At 39.4% G+C, this 17,616-nt stretch overlaps 1 pseudogene; it reads left to right on the top strand.

Moving 5' to 3' along the window:
* The first annotated feature begins 297 nt into the window (after positions 1-297).
* Positions 298-374, top strand: LOC129780905 (U4 spliceosomal RNA; annotated as a pseudogene).
* Positions 375-17,616: the final 17,242 nt, after the last annotated feature.

The following is a 17,616-nucleotide window of genomic DNA, read 5'->3' as shown; positions in this document are numbered from 1 at the left end:
CCTAACATAGACTTCAAAACCATGAAGCCTGGGGAAATTGGCATTGCAAATGAGATGGAAGCTACGGGTACTTTTGTACTCGCTTGCGTTTTTGCAAACCGGAATGTTTTTTCCCAACACAGATTCCGAAACCAATAAGTTGGGAAAATCGGCATGTCGCCAGCTCACTGAACTTATACGCAAATCTTGATAACTATTTGCTGCGATAACCACTACCATAATGCATAAATTGACCTAAATTGGGATTTGTTTGCAATTGTTTCGTTCACATTCACATTCATCAATAATTTAATCAACAGCTTTGCGCAGCGGTGATATCGTAACAAATGAGGAACATTCGAAGTGCGATTATTGCTAATTGAAAAAACACAAATGATTACTAAGCCAACGGCAGTCCTACGTCAACCTTGCGGTTATATCATAGGTATAACCCATCCATAGTTTTTGTCGGTGGCCTTGGCGCTCTATTCCTCGGTATGTCAAACACAAGACTAACGAACGTTTCACGTATATGTAGATCGTTAAAACTTTTAAACACACTTACAATACATTAGTTATTTTTTATTTAACAACCAACATATTCACTAGAAGACGGCGCCAGTGGTTGTGTGGTTAGCGTAACAGCCTCACAATCCGATCGGCCTGGGTTGAATCCCAGCTGGCGTCGTTGGGATATTCTGAGGCGAAAAATCTCTGGTTACGTCTTCCTTCGGAGGGGAAGTAAAAGAAGTTGGCCCGGCTCATGATTTGTTGAGTCTGATAGGTAGGAACAGGTGGAGTCGCCTCCCTGATGTCGGTGATTAGCACTGAAGTGGCGGAAATAGGCCGAAGAAAAATAAGCGAAGATAAAAAAAATATATTCACTAGAAATAATTTTTATGGCAAAACAACGTTTGCCAGGTCAGCTAGTAAATTTATATTATAATGAGAAGCTTTGACAGAAGTACTAGAAAATTTATAGTAAAAGGAAATTGTGAATGGCCAATGAATCCACGAACGTTCTTTTAGTAAGAAAACGTGAATGTTCGAAAGAATTCATATCAGAAAATCAATTTTGGGTGGGACGAAGTTCGCCGGGTCATCAGTACATTCATAAAAATGCACGCACAATCGAAAAAGAGAAGAAAACGCTATGAATGGAAAAGAAGACTTTGTCATTTCATTTATGGAAACTGTCATTTCCAAACTGCTCTTTAAGATTTAGAGACCATCAATACAGACTTCGAAACGTTTGATTTGTGTCTTGATAATATGAAGAGAATTGCCATGAAAACAAAATGTAATAATTCATAGATGTGTTTCCTTCTAAAACATCAGATGTTCTTTCGCGTATATTTCTTTCGCTCTAAAAATGCTAGTTGATTTCAAAATTTCCAAAATTTAAAAATAAATCCCTCATTGACAAATGAACTCTATTTCTTCGTCGCATTTCTCTCTTATTTAGGATTGCGTGACATTAGTATAAATGTTCAATTCAAATAAATGGTATTCGGTTGACCGTGTTTGTCGTTAATCCCCTTCTATCTTACTTTGCCATGCTGTTCCTTTTATCTTCGAATTATTGAACTCAAACTCTTCGAATTGTAAAACAGTTTATTCTGTATTTTATAATTCATAAGCTAACAGTTGTAAAGTCGCTATTTCTAACCCAGAGAATGTATTCCTCTAACAGACAGAACCAGTTACAAAAGCGTACGTTCTTAGGTCCAATCGCAGAACTGTTCATTGATTGATTTTCTTAGCTACACTTTAAAATTACCCTTTACTATAAAATTCCTAGTACTTCCACCAAAACTCGTCATTATTATATCAGATTATTTTCAGTCACAATTCTCGTTCAAGATTTTTCAACCACTTGCAAATAACATGTTTATCCGTTACATAGAATAAATGTTTGATACAGAAAATATGATAGAATAAAGACAGCCCTAAATCGGACAATTCCTCTCTCGAGTTTTGCACATTCGGCGATCCATTTTTATGTATACAGATAGAAGAAGATATAGGAGTGCGTTTTATTACATTATTTATTTATTTTAACGGGACCCCCTCTCCATTTCATAGAAACATTTCTCATATTCAAAAACCTTCACATGCCAAATTTGCCAAATTTGCTTGATTAATTCTCAAGTAATGCAGAAATTTGTGTTTCATTTGTATGGCAGCCTCCTCCTCCTCCTTAGAGAGGGGGGAGGGGTCTCAAACTATCGTAAGAACCTTCCTCGACCCCAAAAGCCCCTACATACCGATTTTCATGTCGATAGGTTCAGTAGTTTCCGAGTCCATAAGAATCAAAAAGACAGAAAGACAGAAAAACAGAAAGACAGAAAGACAGAAAGACAGAAAGACAGAGAGACAGAAAGACAGGCAGACATCACTCTATTTATATCTATATATATATATATATATATATATATATGTTTTTATAATTTTATAATATATATATGTTTTTATAATATATATATGTTTTTATAATTTTTCTTAAAAAACTAAGGATTGTTTACATAACATATCTAAAAATCAAAGAGGCGTTATTTTTTCTCGCTGAGTTATGATTTTTCAAAATTAACCGATGGTCCGAAAAATCAATTTTAACCTCTTTTTTCCACCACAAAAAAAAACTATTGGACCGGGCCAATGAGCTAGTCTTCTTTCAAAAAAAAATATTACGCTTGAGGAAACAAATGTATTTTGTTTTCGTAATTATTGATTAGATTTGTTTCTCATATTTTTCATGGTCTCGGGACCAAGGGTGCCATATATTTTATATCAAATATTTATTTATATTTATATTATTCATATTTTTATATATAAAGCTGCGGTATTTTCACATAACATATCTGAATATCAGAGAGGTGTCTTTTTTTGTTTTTCAGTTAAGATTTCTTAGAGTTAGCATGTTTTAAGTTTTCGTTCAATATCCCTATGCGATTAGCCTACATCAATGCGATTGAAAACCAATTTGTATGCAAGTGGTATTTTTTGAAAAAAGACCAACTCATCGGCTTCAATTTTATATATCGATTATCTGAATCGGCCCAGCAGTTCAAAAGTTATAATTTTTCGAAAAAAGTAATTATTGGAAAAATGGGAAAAATCATCTTTTGGACCATCGGTTAATTACGGAAAACCATAACTCAAGAACAAAAAATAACACTTCACTGATTTTTGAATATGTTATGTAGAAAATCTTCAGCTTTCAAAAAAAAAATATATATAAAAAAATAATGGCGTCCTTGGTCCCGAGACCATGTAAACTACAAAAACCAAATACAATCAATAATCACAAAATCAAAATCCGAAATTTTTGCAAGTTTTATATCTCTTCAAAAAAGGTTAGCTAATTGACTTTAATTTGATATGTCGATCATCTGAATCGGTCCAGTAGTTCAAAAGTTATGATTTTTTTAAATAAAGGCATTTTTGGAAAAAAAAATGCAAATTCGATTTTTCGGATCACCCTAAAATGGAAATGGGCACCCTAGTAAAAAAAAACAAATACGGGTCTAAAACTTTGCGGTAAGGAACTAAACTATCACTTTTCACGGAAAGCTGAGGACCACTATATTGGTTTGGCATGGAATGGCTGTTATAATATTGTTCCAAGGTGAAATAATATTACAATAAAATTTATTGTGTTATTGGCCAGATATTGAAGTGCGATAAAATTCATCACTCTAGTCCACAGAAATATAAACAGAAATAGTTGCGGGTTTCGCGGATTACAGAGAACTTTCTATTGTGGATAACACATCATTATGAACAAAAATAGTAATCCCACTGGGTCCTCTATAAACGAATCCACAGGATTTGGAGTGTTCAACGAATTTTTTAGCACCTCCCACAATCTTTAGTATCCTTGCTCAGTGTATATTGCTGAATTGGCAGCAATACACTGGGCGCTGGACAGCGTCGCCTCACGACCTGTTGAACACTATTACATTGTAACGGATAGTCTTAGCTCTGTCGAAGCTATCCGTTCAGTGAGCCCGGAAAAGCACTCGCCGTACTTCCTTGAGAGAATACGAGAAATTTTGAGTGCTTTAACCAGACGCTGTTATGTCATTACCTTTGTCTGGGTCCCTTCACATTGCTCAATTCCGGGTAATGAGAGGGCTGACTCATTAGCAAAGGTAGGTGCAATTGAAGGCGAAAATTATCAGCGTCAAATCGCCTTCAATGAATTTTATTCTTTAGTTCGTAAAAATACCATCGTTAACTGGCAACGCAAATGGAACGAAGATGAATTGGGCCGGTGGCTCCACTCAATTATCCCTAAGGTTAGCCTCAAACCATGGTTCAAAAGTCTGGACTTGAGTCGGGACTTTATTCGCACCTTCTCCCGACTCATGTCCAATCACTGTTCGTTAAACGCGCTACTCTTTCGTTTTGATCTCGCCGACAGCAATATCTGTGCCTGCGGCCAAGGTTACCACGACGTCGAACACGTTGTTTGGTCGTGCGAGGAGTATCTTGTTGCCAGATCGAATTTAGAAAACTCTCTTCGGGTTAGAGGAAGGCAGCCCAATGTGCCGGTGAGAGATGTGTTGGCTGGTTTAGACCTTGATTACATGTCCCAAATATATGTCTTCCTAAAAGTTATCGATCTTCGTGTCTGATTGTCCTTATATCCTTATATTCTCCTCTTCCTTTTCCTTCGCGAGAAATCAAATCCCTTCTCATTAACAATATAATAAGGTGAAATGTAAATACATATTAGATATAAGATAGGCTTAAGGATTGAGTGTAATGAATTTGAGTGTGAATGTGAGAGTGAACATTGTTAACATATCCTTTTATCCCTTCCTTTTCCTGAAGAGAATATGTCACCCTTCTAAACTCGAGTAGACCGCGAGTAATCGGTTTTCTACACCATTAACATTAGAATTAAGGAAAAATGTTTATATATACTTGTAACAATACAGTCAGGAGTTTGGCTCCTTTAAACTTATGTAACTTAGCCTGTAAAAATAAACGATTTAATAAAAAAAAAGAACAAGAACTGATATTGCATAATTTTTGTCAACGGATATTTTCACATTTCCTCGAGTGCCTGCCAAAACCTACATGGAAGCAAGCAGGAAAAAAAGAACGAACAGATCCTGCGAAGCAGTGCGGCATTTATTATTCGAGCTTCCGTAATTGTGATGCGAGCCGTGGTTGCACCATCCGACGTTCTCCGAGCAACTTGGCTGTCGTTTGCCCCTCTGAAAGAAGTACGATCCAGCCCTCCGCAACTTGTGGAGGAAGTATTAGGTGATTGGAATGGCTTTGGTCGCGAACGCTGGCTCTCTGTTGTTGTTGTTGTTCCACGTCTTCCCTGGTCACGTCTTTGTTTGCAGGTACTAAAGTCTTAGCGTCCCGTCCAACACTCTCTACGAGCGAACAATATGAAAACAAGTAGCTGAGGACCGTCATTTTTTTTTTCATCATCAGAAATTCCTTCCGCTTCGCGGTGGCTTATTAATAGATCCTTTCATGCTGCCACCCCCACAATCGCTACAGTCGTTCCATTTGCATAATATTGTGTTTGATAGAAAGGAAAGGAAAAAAAAATACTCGAACAAGATGCACGGAGCAAAGGCAGGGAAGTAGAGGACTAGAATTAAGATGCTGGCAGGATGTGTCGAGTAAATGATGGTTTCCTTGACAAATGTCGACCGTGGGAAAGGGAAATAATGTTTACATTACAAATTGTTTATTTGTTTACGTTGAAATTCCTACTAATAGGACTCATTATTTAAAGCTACGTTTCAACTTTCGAATATACAATAAGAATGTCCTTAAAAATACTGATGGATACTATCAGTCAAAAAATATAAAAATTCAATTGTCTAGAACTGACCCTTCCCTAATTATTCTCTCAACTGAAGTATATTGTGCGAAATTCATGAAAATTGGATCAAAACATTCCATTATTCTAGTTAATTTTATTACTGATAACATAACTCGTGTAATTCAAACCTTTATAAAGGTAAGTCTCTGCACCGACGAGTCGTTCCCATGGAATCCCAAGTTTGATCCCAGGTATTTGATTTTTTTATTTAATCAATTTGCTATACCACAGGTCAATCGATTGCTTGTTTTCTCCCTAAATTGATTCGAATAAGCTCCCATCATATCCTCCACTTTGGGCTCCATTAAATCGTTTATGACATTTTATCCGGGGATAAAGACCAACAAACGGACCCTCTAACCCACTCAAATCTGGCTGGCGGTAGGAGAAAAAAAAACCTCCCACCTCGTACCTAGAAATGCTTATTTTCACGAGGAAACTTTTGTCCGCTTCGGCGGAATATGAATATGGCGCTCAGGGGATTCATTTTCCACTATTCATGCTGATGCACCGATGCTCCGTGTGTTCGTCCAGGATTAAGCTTCAAAAATTGAATGGTTTGTGGGATCCTGTAAGACCATCATAAATCACAGATTCACTATTCACTGCATCATTAAATCAAATACGAGTATGTAGTCTAGCTAGTGGCTCTGCACACCGTGTCGGTGCGTCCGCGGAAAATGTGAGTATGTCATCAGTTTTTCCCTCCTTGTTAGCCGCGGCGGAAATATAAACGACGGGAACATATTTTCATAAGAAAAATGGCTCCTTCTTTTCATTGATATGAACCGGAATGTCACGCCAAGAGTGTTGGGTAGATTATGACAGATTAGCGATATTTGTTCGTTTGCTTTTTTCCATTTCCTGAGATGTCATCACCCCTCGAAGACATGGTCCATTTGTAATGTTTTTTCTTCCTCATCCTAATGAGGGGATGACTCTGGCGGTCCCTTTTCCTCCCTCAACCAGATGTCACCATTTTGGGTCAAATGCAGCAGAAGGGTTAATTAAAAACGTGATAAAATAAACTTTGTTTTATTCGCTCCTTCTGCGGGCAAGTTACCCCTCGGAGCGTTTATTTACCCGTGTGAGCTTTATCGCTGAAAGCACGTAACCTGGAGACTTCTTGAATCTGTCATTATCGAGCTGCTTAGTAGCAGTGGAACGTGCGAGTCACGATCGGTCGATAAAGGAGATACGCCCCCACCCCTCACGTCATCTTCCTTTTGCAAGTTCCGATGGGGGGGGCTCCGACGGCTAAGCGCCAATCTTGGAGCGAAATCTCAGCGGTGGCCATTGCTGCCGGATGATGAGGTGATAATGGCAATGTTTTGCTGATCTCACGTACCACGGGTAGCACCTATTGTGTGCGATACGTGAGTGCCTGGCTTGATTGGAATGTCGCCTTGGCTGAATCGGTGCGATCACACTGATTTGACCCTACCCTTTTCCACTTTCAGGCATGTTTTCCAACAAGCGGAAATTGCATAAATCAGACTTTGTGATTTATTCTCGGTTAAAATTTTAATGAGACGATTTATCCCAACGATAAACTGTGGTGAGTTGCCCTTTCTCGTTTGGGTTAATTAATTTACCCCCCGGTGAGCACACTTTCGGTCGTTCGAGCCATGAGTGCCGGAATGCAAAAGTTTCCACCAGATGGATTCATGAGAATGTTTGATTATTCGAGAGTGAGTTTACTGACAGCTGCAGGTTGAGAAGTTTGAAGTTTGACATCGGTGGTAAATAAAGTGTAAGTTATTGCCCCATTTTCCACTTACCACGAATTGCCCAAATTTTGCAAAGTTTCTCTCAATTTTGAGGAATGAAGCAGTTTTGTTCGCTCGTTTGAAAATTCCGGAAAATATTGGGCTTTAGTTGAAATGTTGAAAGCATCGAGTACCTCGATTCTAGTTGCATTTTTGAGTACCACAATCGGTATCATAGTAGGCTTTCAACAAAAAAAAATCTTTTCTTTTAAATTTGAAGGTGGCATCAGGCTGAAGTTGAAGCGTGTTCACGTTTTGTCCTGCGTGCTAAATACATAACAGGTGCTGTTACAGAAATCTATAAAAAAACACATCTTATTTTTCTAAACACTTTATTGACACAAAACATACTACATAACACTCAACATTAAACACAATATTAACCCGCAGAAATCCGCAATAAATCAGCCTGGGTTCGCATTTGTAAAGCAAGAACAATTTCGGAGTGATAAATTTACAACACGTGACGAGGCAGATATTAGATTTCGATCATTAGACCCTCAATGCTCAATGCAATGCAAAGCATTCCCAATCTTCTTCTTCTTCTTCTTCTTCTTCAATGGCACTAACGTTCCTAGAGGAACTTCGCCGTCTCAACGTAGTATTACTTGCGTCATTTTTTATTAGTACTTAGTTGAGATTTCTATGCCAAATAACACGCCTTGAATGCATTCTGGGTGGCAAGCTCTAGAATACGCGTGATCACAGTGCAAAGTCGGAGGAAATTTCTTTGACGAAAAATTCCCCCTACCAGAACGGGAATCGAACCCGAACACCCGGCATGTTAATTATGACGCTAACCACTCGGCCACGGGAGCACCCAATTCCCAATCTAACAAGCATAAAAAAAGTACACTGAAGTCACTTTTTACGCGGTTTTTTTATACGAGGTTTTATTTTAAATACGCGGATTTTGGAATTTACGCGTTTTTTTACGCGGATTTCGAAATTTACGCGGGTTTTTTTACGTGGCACTTATCAACCACGTAAAAACTCAATATGCTAATTGATGGGACTTTTCACGAAATAATTTTGTATTGTATCACTGATTAGTAGCTGAAAAATAAAAGGAAATACAGATATCATGATTGTAGCATGCAAAACAATCAGTTAATGAATTGGTAGAATATGGGTTGCATTTTAAACTAATAATTCACTGTTTGTTAGATTTTTTCCCGGATTTTGAAAATTACCCCTTTTTTTACTCGGATTTTGGAATTTACACGGTTTTTTTACGTGGATTTTGGAATTTACGCGGTTTTCTGTTTTCTTTCACGCGGTTTTTGTTTACGCAGCGCATATCCCCCGCGTATAAAGCGACTCCAGTGTATAGGAAACGTTTTCAGGTTTTTATGATGGGTAGTGAAAACCGTACCTGAACATGAAATTGCTCCGTAAAGTAATCTCTGTTGGACAAAAATTGGTTGCTTAAAAAGAAATGACAGTTTGCGTTTTAATATCCTTACTATGCATCAATCCTCGGTAACTGTCGATTGGTTTTTTCTGGTTACAACAATAACAAAACACCTAAATCGACAAAACAACGATACGATGATCACCATCTTGAATTCTAAACGTTTGATCAAGCAGCATAGAGCAGCTCGAAACTTTTTAATAAATGATGCAGTCAACATATAGCAAGAGTGTGTATATCAATCATCAAACAAATGAGAAATTTGAGGCTGATTCCGTTTTGTCTCAAATTCCGAATCCTTCATTTTCAAATGTAAGTTTACTAAACTTAAAAGTTATAGATAATTGAATAGTTAAAACCCTGACATTCTTTGGGGAATAGGCTTCAATTTTAACATCATTCACAAGTATCGATACAGCCTATTATTTATAACACTAAGCATTTGCAAAAAATATTGACTGTCAAGACCAGTGATAACGCTTGCACTAAAAAAAAACACAGGAGGGTTGTGTCCGAGACACGACCGCATAGTTGACGTAAGATTCCGTTAGGCTATCTGTTGATTTTGGATATGTTTGAAGAATTACTTTGATAATGATTTGCTGGCCCTGAAAAGGGCTGTTTTGTTTACTTGTTGGGTATTGTTTGTTCACTCCACCAGTGTCTACCGAGTGGTGATGAGAGAAGGATGGTAAACAGTCATTGGATGATGCGTATTAGATGAAAGATACCGAAGTGGAACGAGACATGATGAAAACCGCCCTCTGTGATCCTAGACGAGATACCTCCTGTGTTATGTATGGATGAAATAAAGAAAAAACTCACCAATGTAATATAAGATAATTACCAATACCGAACACAATAATCAATTTTTCTCATCAGTAAAACCATGTTACTTTAATATAGAGAAAACACATTTGAAATGGAAAAGGTAATTTTGTTTTATAATTTTTACTTTCTGAGTGTTTATTCAATCCAATGCGAATTTTAATTGGGCTAACAACAACTAATACTATATGTAGAAAATGTGGGAAATCACTTTTTCTATCATTTCTTTACTTTTCCAATTTTTCTCGCCGTATAAACTTTCCTTGGGTGAAAATGAACACAACAAAACAGACAGCTTGAACCAAACGACCTGTTCTCGAGCGGGAAACCACCTTGGTTTTTGTTTATGAAAACTTAAATAGATCGTTTCATATATCATGTCATTTGTAACACAACTGCTACCATACATTACCATATATACAATTTTACACTTACACTTGTGCTAAATTTTTCACAATACACGATCGGTCATTGACATGAAATTTCACAAAGGAACCAACATTAAAGTTGCAAATTTAAATTTTATTTGTTGGAATTAATCGTATCAATCACCTTACTTGCAATATAAAAATGCCCCCGACTTACATATATTTGTAATCCCGATTTCCCCCGGGCACCTAGGTTTTGATATCTCTGTTAGGGAATACATTTCAGTAGGAACAAAATCTCCACTACTTTTATGTATTTGCAATGCCGATTTCCCCCGGGCAGCTTAGTTTGGATGTCTCTGTTAGGGAACACATTTCGGTGGGAGCAGAAGCTCCCCCTACTTTTATGTCTTTGCAATGCCGATTTCCCACAGGCAGCTTGGTTTTGATGTCTCTGTTAGGGACCCGCCGCATGTGTCGTCAATTTTGACCAATCAGAAGTGGATATTTCCGTTAGGATAGGGGTTGAGATTTTTCATTGTTCGATAGTTAGTTTCATGACATATATTATTTTGTTCAATATAAAAAAATGTTATGGAGTACCGAAATCTATTGACGCAAAAAATTCATCAATCCATCATGAAATGACTGAGCAATAAGCGTTTAAAATTGGACAATTTTCACGATGTGCTCGATTTTCGATTTTCAATTTGTACCTCAATATGTTCCCGAAAGACGTAATCCTACGTCAAAATGGTTTATCTTCACACGCACTGACGAAGCTACCCGAGCAGCATCAATCACAGTAACCCATGAGTCAGCAGAAAAAAATTGACCGCTCCATCAGTCAAACTCTAACCGTGATGGCGAAAACAGTGAAGCTACTCCGTTCAGAATTGTGCGCGTTCAAGAAACGGAACCCCACCGCGTCGAAAACGGACATCGTGTGGCACTCTGTGGACGCCGGATAGGCCCATTCCGGCATCTACAACATCTTGGCACCATTGGACAATAATCAAAGCATCGAAAGAAAGCTCGATTCCGGACCCTGAGCGACAAGAAGCTCCAAATGATGCTGAAGGGGAATATCGAGGAAATATAGCTACATCGCTGCGAGCGCTTTGCCGGGAGGTCGGTGCAACCGGCCAAACAGTGATTCGGTACCTGGCGAACATGGACATGCATGTCAGGAAGCGGAAGTCCCGTCCATTGGTCTTGGAGCTGCAGGCAATGACGCAACGGCAGCGGCTGAATAAGATGGTCGAGTCGATTTTCCCGGCGAATCGCGACGTGGCGATGGACGCGGCTGAATATCGATGTGGTACCTAAGTCGGCGAACCCGGCCAATGTCCCTCCAGCTGCGTCCCATCGAGAATTTCTGGGCAAACCTGAAGCGTATGATCTACTCCAACAATTTTGTCGCGAAAACTGAGAAGGAATTGATAAATAAAACGAAGAAAGTACTCAAAAACATGTCTACACGCATGTTTTCGTCTGCCATGGTGAATATTCCGGTTAATTGCCGGAAGGCCGCTAGTTAAGAAATCATAACGATTTCAGGTGAATTACTTTTGGAACGAAGCTCCCAATTTATTGACAACTAAAAAGCAACTGTCTTTAAATTCTTTCTTACTCACTATTTATACCTACAAAGTCTACATGACTCTAATATTCATCATTTTGTTTTTCCTTAATCTCACCGGTGTTTATGCTGATTTATGATTTTATGGCAGGGTGCGAATCTCCGAGGTCCGGGTTTTATGCCGGGTAGTCATTTCAGGATGAGTGTTTATGATCGTAGTTGGTAAAATTGTGCAGTACCGATTGCTGGGCATAGAATTTTTTTTGCAAGTAAGCTAATATAATTACCTTCCATGGGAAATTTATCAAACACAATTATCTGTCTTAGTTTTTTTATCGTTATCCGAATAAAGTCCATTTTTTAACACAACCGTTACATACAACATTGGAGATGGAATATGCAAGTTTGAATACCTCCAGAAACGTCTATTACCATTTTTAAATCATCATAATGAAAAACCGGTATTTTGGTCGGTCTATGAGAATTTTGTGCTCTCCCAATATTGCTTCGACTGTGGATTTCCGACATTATCAATTATTTTCAGATACAGTTTATATTAAAATTACTGGGATCAAAAGTAAAAAATTGACTCCCAAGACAATTTAGACTTCTGTAAATGAGGTAAACGGTGTGCAGACTGTGAATCATCGTCTGTAAAGCAGCCAAGGAGAACATGACATATGGCGGGAGGACGAAGTTCTTGGCGTCGGAAGTTATGAGCACACAAAAAAGAGAACGAAAGGACTTCATAATAAAAATTTCATGCCTTATGCCTTGCTCTCATTTGAATCGCCAACGTGACATCGTCTCGCTGCGTAACCATCAATGCAGTGAAGCGCAAATTCGCCCCTCGGCAATACAAGGTTTCGCCTGAAATGTCACACAACTTCCCATTCCTCTTGAGACGAACCCGGACCGGAGAGAAAAGTGACTCCCCCCTCCCCGAAATGCGGGCATCAACAATAGCAACAGTATCCGACGGTCCCGGTGCCGTGATTCGGGGAAGGGGGCATTCCTCCCATGCACCCCCGTACGCAGTTATTGTTTTGTAATAAATTTATGCGTCCCAAATGGCCACTCGTGTGCTTCACGGTCCACTGCTGCTACTACCACTGCTGGTTCGGTTGCTGGTGTTGGGGGGTGCAACACATTGACCAACAAAAGCATACACCCGGTTGGTAGCAATTTTCGATATCACGTAAACATCACGATGGACCAGCCGAAGTGTTGACAGGACCTCGGAAAGTGCGTAACGAGAGTCATAAATCTTGCTCCGATGGTTCGATGGGGGCAGCTTTTGCTGCATGCGGGACTGTAGTCAGAGGGGCGAAAAGGGGGCCCACCGGGTTCGAGTTCCCAAGGAAGGCATGGTTGAGCGGTTGTTGTTTCTGGTCCGGTCGCGTATGGCGAATGACCCTCCTTTATGATAGTAAATAAACGAGTTTTCGACAAATTTTGGGCTCCGGCTGTTCAAGGGAAGGAGGGGATGGTCTGTATGTGATATTTATATAGTAGGAAATGAGCGGAAACAGGGATAAGTGCGGAGGTTTTGAGAGCAAATATGGAAATATAGGAGCTGGGTTGGAATTGAAGAAATTAGTGGTGCAAAGTGTACTTCGGTGTGAAATTATGTCCACTTGTTCCAAATAAATAATTACATCATTGTGATAATAATGATTGTAGGAGGTGTAATTATCGAATAACGAGACTGACACTGTAAAACATTTTATGTGGAATATATATCCTACCTCAATTCATGGAATTGTGTATCATTCATTGTTCGAAAAACTGTTAGACACCCGTAGCTTTCTTTCTCAATGCTTGAACAGAGTCAATCAGTTTATCACCTGTAAAGGATGCAGTATTGAATTTGAAAAATTTATCCCCTATGCCTAGGATATCTAGATTTAGAAGGACGACGGTTATATCATATATTTTGTCCCGGTTGGAAATCCATTTTTGGAAGAATGTCGGGAGTGAGAATTGAACTCTTGATCTCTGCGTGAGAAGTATGGATGTACCACTACGCCAGATCGCCTCCCGGTTGGAAATTTGTTTTTGTTCAGAATTTTCATGTTCGGAGCTTGTAAGGAACAGAAGATTGGTTTGTCATTAAACATATTGCTGCTTATTTGCGATAGTATCTCATGTATGCATCGTGAGAATCCCATCTGCAACGCTCAACTGTATAACAAATCCTGAAGCATTCTGATCACATTCCCGCATCGCTATGTAGGATGATAAATCACCGCCACGTACAATCCTCGAACAGCGTGCAACTTGGCACTCATCCTCCCCAATTACATGATAGATGTCGATAAAATTGTTATAATATCCGCACGCACACATTTACACACCGCTCGCCTCCCTGAGGAAGCCATAAATACCGATCGAAGTCCGACGAACCCTTTCCCAGGGACCAGAGCCGAGCATATGCATCAAAGCCCCATTGTCGTCTGCGAAAGCCCCATTCTGTTCCGCTGCCGTATTATGATTATTTATGATATCAACAAAATCAAGTATCATTCTGCAGCATCCAGCATTGGTGTGGCTCCGTTCACACCTTGTCCCCTTGGGTGCAACTGTGCAAAGTCACACAATCGCTTTTTTTTCTTCCCCACTAACAAACAATCACATTGCTCAATTTACAGCCGCCTCTCCTAGCGGCAATGTTCCCTGTGTTCTTCGTGTTCCAACAATCCGCAATTTTAGCATCACAGCATCCGACTGGTTGGCCCAGGTGTAGCTACGGAGCAGTGCGCTTTCCTCACGTATGGGAATTTATATGCACCATAAAGTACCAGCATCGCATAATTTATGATCTGTCTCGGCCTTGATAGCGCATACCTTAAAAAAGGTTCAAATCGTGCCCTCTCTTCTCCTCAAAAGACCCCACCGAGGTTTTTACCACCGACCGGGCGGATAATCGAATTCAGCCTTTGAAATTCCAATTATTTCCTCCCGGAAAAACAGCTCAATCAAGTTGTAATTCGAGTACACATCATTTAACCACCTGCGTTAAAGGCCCCGAAAGCAACACTTTGTCACATAGCTCCAAACCGACCGCACCGTAGGAGGAGTGTGTCCACCGTGGAGGTTCGTGGTGGCAGCCGGTGCGGGGACCGAAGGAACGTTACAAATTAAATTGCTACTTGAGATTAATTACACCGAACATCTGCTACAAGCCAAACACTCCGGCGGCTGGCGCAAGGCTTGAGATTTGTTGAACATCTTGCCCGCCCACCCGCATGGAAAATCGATTACGGTGACAACAAATGACCCATGCAAATTCAGCCAAGCAACAGAAGCGACCGTTCCGACACCTATCCGAGCCTCCACCTCCACAGTTAGTCAGTAAGTCAGTTGGTTTGTTTAGATATTGAGAAATTGAGTTGGGGGAGATTATAGACTTCCCAAGCAGAGCACGAGAGAACCTTTCGCAAAGCAGCCGAAATGGGAAAGGAATCTGCTACTCAAGAGCAAATGTTATCGTTTCTTCCGATGGCCTGAGGCAGTTGGCTGAAGAAACGGAAACCATGCTTCATCTTCGCTTGCTCCACCGTCTTCTGGCTATGTTTCAGACCGATGAAAGATAGGATGGTGAGATAGAGCGAGAGAGAGAGAGAGAGAGAGAGAGAGAGAGAGAGAGAGAGAGAGTGTGAGGGGTGTTATAACCAACCCTCAAGATGGTCAGCTGTCCATTTCGGTGGGTTCACTCTTCACGGCAAACAAGATTTGAGTTTGTAATTGTTATCATGTTAGCCTGGCCGAACAAGATATTACACAAGCACACATACACACATACACTTCCGTAAATAGATTGTGTCTTGAGGGAGCTTCTTCATGTGGCCACTGCTTATGGGATTAAGTTATATCCTGTTGGAGGAACGCTGGCAGTGTTGCCAAATGCGGGAGGTTTTATAGTGTCGTGCAATGTACAAGCTTATAATAAATCTTGAATTTTAAATACTTAAAATGTCAATGTGCATTCATTCGACACATCGGAGTCGAGTCACAGTACTTTGATGGGTTGAGCTAGTCAAATTACTCGACTACTCGACTGTATTCTATTATTTCGGATATTTTACAAACAACCCGAATAAACTAGTCAAGTGATGTGGCATTCGACCCGTATTTCATAATATTTTATTTCTTATCTGAATTTTTACTATCGTCTTCAAAATAGATCCCTCCTGAAGCAATACACTTTTTTCAACGAACAATCCAGTCATCAAAATACTTTTTATGGCTGTATTCAGGAATTGACATCAGTTAACGCAGCGAATTCGTTTCACGTCTTCAATGCTGCCAACACGAGTCCCCCGAAACGCTAATTCTTGCCTTTGAGAAATTCCACGCCAATTCGACTAAAAACAGCAAGATTTGACCCGACTTTTGATTCTCCATTTTTTTTTTTGAAAATTTGTACCTTGCGGGGGATAAATAAAAAATGAGAATTTTTTCAATACCTTTCAGTAACTGAAATAAAGAGCGTAAAATTTTATTTTTCCAAGAAAATTGCTCTTTGGGCTCCCTAGAAACAGTAGGCGTGTTTGGTTTTGCTAGTTTGAATTTAGTCAAAGCAAAGATGGCGTCGAAACAGCATGTGCTCCGCGTACGCATTGTACGGGTCTACGAAACGCATTTCCAGCAAGGGAAAAAGTTCACGGTGGCACATTTTAAGGAAGAAAATGTACCTGTCAGCAGTCTTCCGAAAAACACTTACACATGTCCACGCGATGTGAAAATTCCATGTTTTTGTTTGCATTCGAACATGATTTTCGCTAGTGTTGAATGTCTATCCCAAACACGAACAATGATACACAAACCTAATCATGTGAAAACAAACACGATGTTTATAATTCAAGAACATCATGTACAAACATATCACCCGATGTCGCAGTATTCATTGCTTTCGTTTCTTTTCATACACGGAAAGAAATTATTCATTCCAAAACATTTCTTCGTAGAATACTTTTTCACAGAAACGAACTTGAAATTTAGCTCGCATTTCAAAAATTGCACGCACTGAGAGGCTATCATGCACATTTTGCAAGTCTGATTAAATAATCCTTGGTTTCGTGCAAAGAAAAAATTCTCTGAATAGAAAGAATCTTTCTATGAGATTTTTTTTGCGTGCATGTTGGCAATTAAATTCTGGGGAGCCGACTGCACAGCGGGCGACGTCGTACAAATGTTGACCAAAAAAATAAATACCCAAAAATTAGTTTTAGATGCAACCTTCAGCGGCACACAGCAGAACCAGCAGAGAAATTTCAGCGGCTAAAACACACCATTAATTTCTCGATGTTATCACAAACTGAATGAAGGAAAAAACTCAAAGCTACACTTACACTGTACTACATATGCTATGTGTGCATGCGATTGCATCATCCTTTCTTCTCCTCTTCTCCGCTCGTTTTATAGCTCGGGTCGCGTTCGTCGCGAACAAGCATTATTGGCCATTTGTATTCAAAGATCCAGCCAAAATTGTTGCTCCCGTGGTCGAGTGGTTAGCGTCACGCCTAACATGTCACTGCTGAATAATTCTGGTACTTTATATTCGATTAAAATTATAGAAATACTGTAATCAAAATTTGTTGTGGGTAACTAAACATCTCCGCCACGCTCTATTCAATTTTAGTACTTGTTCAGATACCTAATAATAGCGAATGTTACATGAATTCAATATATAAATTGATGCGTGCACTAAATAATGATATCAAATGTGAAAAACTCTGATATCAATCGATGTTTATTTTGTTCAGAACAGAAAAAGAGGTTTATTTTATTTGCCCAATATTTTAGACGATGCATCT

Source organism: Toxorhynchites rutilus, chromosome 3 (genome assembly GCF_029784135.1).
Source record: "Toxorhynchites rutilus septentrionalis strain SRP chromosome 3, ASM2978413v1, whole genome shotgun sequence".
In the NCBI taxonomy this organism is placed as follows: Eukaryota; Metazoa; Arthropoda; class Insecta; order Diptera; family Culicidae; genus Toxorhynchites; species Toxorhynchites rutilus.
This window is presented reverse-complemented; position numbering and strand designations above follow the sequence as displayed.